The sequence below is a fragment of the Pygoscelis adeliae genome, unplaced genomic scaffold (assembly GCF_000699105.1).
Source record: "Pygoscelis adeliae isolate BGI_AS28 unplaced genomic scaffold, ASM69910v1 Scaffold784, whole genome shotgun sequence".
Classification (NCBI taxonomy): Eukaryota; Metazoa; Chordata; class Aves; order Sphenisciformes; family Spheniscidae; genus Pygoscelis; species Pygoscelis adeliae.
In genome coordinates this window covers 26,547-29,486 of record NW_008824680.1, presented here as the reverse complement: position 1 = coordinate 29,486, position 2,940 = coordinate 26,547, and the positions used below count along the sequence as shown (strand labels likewise).

The following is a 2,940-nucleotide window of genomic DNA, read 5'->3' as shown; positions in this document are numbered from 1 at the left end:
CGGCGCATCCGACCCTGTTCCAGCAGGTTTCCGGCGCATCCGACCCGTTTCCAGCGTATTTCCCGCAGATCCAACCCATTTTCCCCGTTTTCCTGCCGATTTGACCCATCTCCAGCACTTTTTTCTCCTGCAGAACAACCCGGTTTAAGGATTTTCCCCACAGGTCCGACCCGTTTCCAGCATTTTCCTGCGTATCTGACCCATTTTCCAGAATTTTCCCCAAGAAACGACCGATTTCCAGCATTTTCCCCTAGAATCAATCCGTATCCAGCTGCTTCCCCGTAGGATCGAACAATTCCCTGCATTTTCCCGTGGAACGACAACTTTCCAGCATTCTTCCTGCAGATCTGACCCATTTCCAGCATTTTCCCCAAAGAACAACCGATCTCCAGCATTTTTCTGTGGAGCGACCCGTTTCCAGTATTTTTCCTGCAGATTTGACCCATTTCCAGCATTTTCTCCAAGAAACGACCGATTTCCAGCGTTTCCCCCCAAGACCGAGCCACTTCCCGCACTCTTCCACGGCACAACCAGATTCCAGCATTTTTCCTGTGGTTCTGACCCATTTCCAGCGTTTTTCCTGCAGATTTGATTTGTTTCCAGCATTTTCTCTAAGAAACGACCCGTTTCCAGCATTTTTCCGGGGAACGTCCCGTTTTGCTGGGACTGGGCTGTCTCCCTGCCCCAGTGCTCCCAGTAGCCTCCCAGTGCCCTCCCAGTACCCCCCAGTGCTGGGACTGGGCTGTCTCCCTGCCCCAGTGCTCCCAGTAGCCTCCCAGTGCCCTCCCAGTACCCCCCAGTGCTGGGACTGGGCTGTCTCCCTGCCCCAGTGCTCCCAGTAGCCTCCCAGTGCCCTCCCAGTACCCCCCAGTGCTGGGACTGGGCTGTCTCCCTGCCCCAGTGCTCCCAGTAGCCTCCCAGTGCCCTCCCAGTACCCCCCAGTGCTGGGACTGGGCTGTCTCCCTGCCCCAGTGCTCCCAGTAGCCTCCCAGTGCCCTCCCAGTACCCCCCAGTGCTGGGACTGGGCTGTCTCCCTGCCCCAGTGCTCCCAGTAGCCTCCCAGTGCCCTCCCAGTACCCCCCAGTGCTGGGACTGGGCTGTCTCCCTGCCCCAGTGCTCCCAGTAGCCTCCCAGTGCCCTCCCAGTACCCCCCAGTGCTGGGACTGGGCTGTCTCCCTGCCCCAGTGCTCCCAGTAGCCTCCCAGTGCCCTCCCAGTACCCCCCAGTGCTGGGACTGGGCTGTCTCCCTGCCCCAGTGCTCCCAGTAGCCTCCCAGTGCCCTCCCAGTACCCCCCAGTGCTGGGACTGGGCTGTCTCCCTGCCCCAGTGCTCCCAGTAGCCTCCCAGTGCCCTCCCAGTACCCCCCAGTGCTGGGACTGGGCTGTCTCCCTGCCCCAGTGCTCCCAGTAGCCTCCCAGTGCCCTCCCAGTACCCCCCAGTGCTGGGACTGGGCTGTCTCCCTGCCCCAGTGCTCCCAGTAGCCTCCCAGTGCCCTCCCAGTACCCCCCAGTGCTGGGACTGGGCTGTCTCCCTGCCCCAGTGCTCCCAGTAGCCTCCCAGTGCCCTCCCAGTACCCCCCAGTGCTGGGACTGGGCTGTCTCCCTGCCCCAGTGCTCCCAGTAGCCTCCCAGTGCCCTCCCAGTACCCCCCAGTGCTGGGACTGGGCTGTCTCCCTGCCCCAGTGCTCCCAGTAGCCTCCCAGTGCCCTCCCAGTACCCCCCAGTGCTGGGACTGGGCTGTCTCCCTGCCCCAGTGCTCCCAGTAGCCTCCCAGTGCCCTCCCAGTACCCCCCAGTGCTGGGACTGGGCTGTCTCCCTGCCCCAGTGCTCCCAGTAGCCTCCCAGTGCCCTCCCAGTACCCCCCAGTGCTGGGACTGGGCTGTCTCCCTGCCCCAGTGCTCCCAGTAGCCTCCCAGTGCCCTCCCAGTACCCCCCAGTGCTGGGACTGGGCTGTCTCCCTGCCCCAGTGCTCCCAGTAGCCTCCCAGTGCCCTCCCAGTACCCCCCAGTGCTGGGACTGGGCTGTCTCCCTGCCCCAGTGCTCCCAGTAGCCTCCCAGTGCCCTCCCAGTACCCCCCAGTGCTGGGACTGGGCTGTCTCCCTGCCCCAGTGCTCCCAGTAGCCTCCCAGTGCCCTCCCAGTACCCCCCAGTGCTGGGACTGGGCTGTCTCCCTGCCCCAGTGCCCTCCAGGTACCTCCCAGCCCAGTGCTTCCAGTGTTCCCAGTACCCGCCTCAGCCCCAGAGCTCCCAGTGCCTTCCCAATAACCCCCAGTCCGTGCTCCCAGTGCCCTCCCAGTAACCCCCAGCCTAGTTCCCCAGAGCTCCCAGTAACCCCCCGGTCTCCCATCACCAGAGCCTGCAGAGCCGCTGAGCCCCACACAAGCAGGGATCACCCCCGGCTCCCAGCCCATTCCCCTGCTAGAAATGGGTATTTTGGTTAAATTAACAATTTTTTATTGAGGGCAGAAGTGTCTGTGCCAGCTCCGCCACTGGTCGCTTTTTATTTTTGGGGGGGTTGAAAACCGGCCAAAACTGGCCTAAAACCCGTTTCGCTTTCTGCCACGGGTCCTTTTTTTATTGATTTTACAGCAAATTTCTCAAGCCCGGCTCAAATTTCCTCATTTTCAGGTGGGTGGAGGGAGCTCCCACGGTTAATTTTCAACCCCGGGATGGAATTTCGTTACCCGTAACGAATCACTGCGTTTCCACCGATCGATAACGTAGAAATTCCCCCCCAAACATCCATTTTTAACTCAGAACCCTTTTTAAAAAAAAAAAAAAAGGCGCGCTGACGTCACGCCGCGGGTTTAACAGGATTCCTCCGATCCCGGAAATTTTCAGCCACCGGGATGAGCCCGACGGGGCCGTTTTATTTCTTTGGGGCAAAAAAAAAGGCCGAACGGCGCACGCTGCGTTTCTTAGGGGGGAAAAAAAAGACGGT

General features: G+C 60.6%; 1 protein-coding gene across 1 annotated transcript in view; it reads left to right on the top strand.

Moving 5' to 3' along the window:
- Positions 1–2,940, top strand: part of LOC103916200 (putative EGF-like module-containing mucin-like hormone receptor-like 4) — a gene marked incomplete at its 5' end in the record, with an annotated part of 10,462 nt that overhangs the window by 7,308 nt on the left and 214 nt on the right. The window lies entirely within an intron of this gene.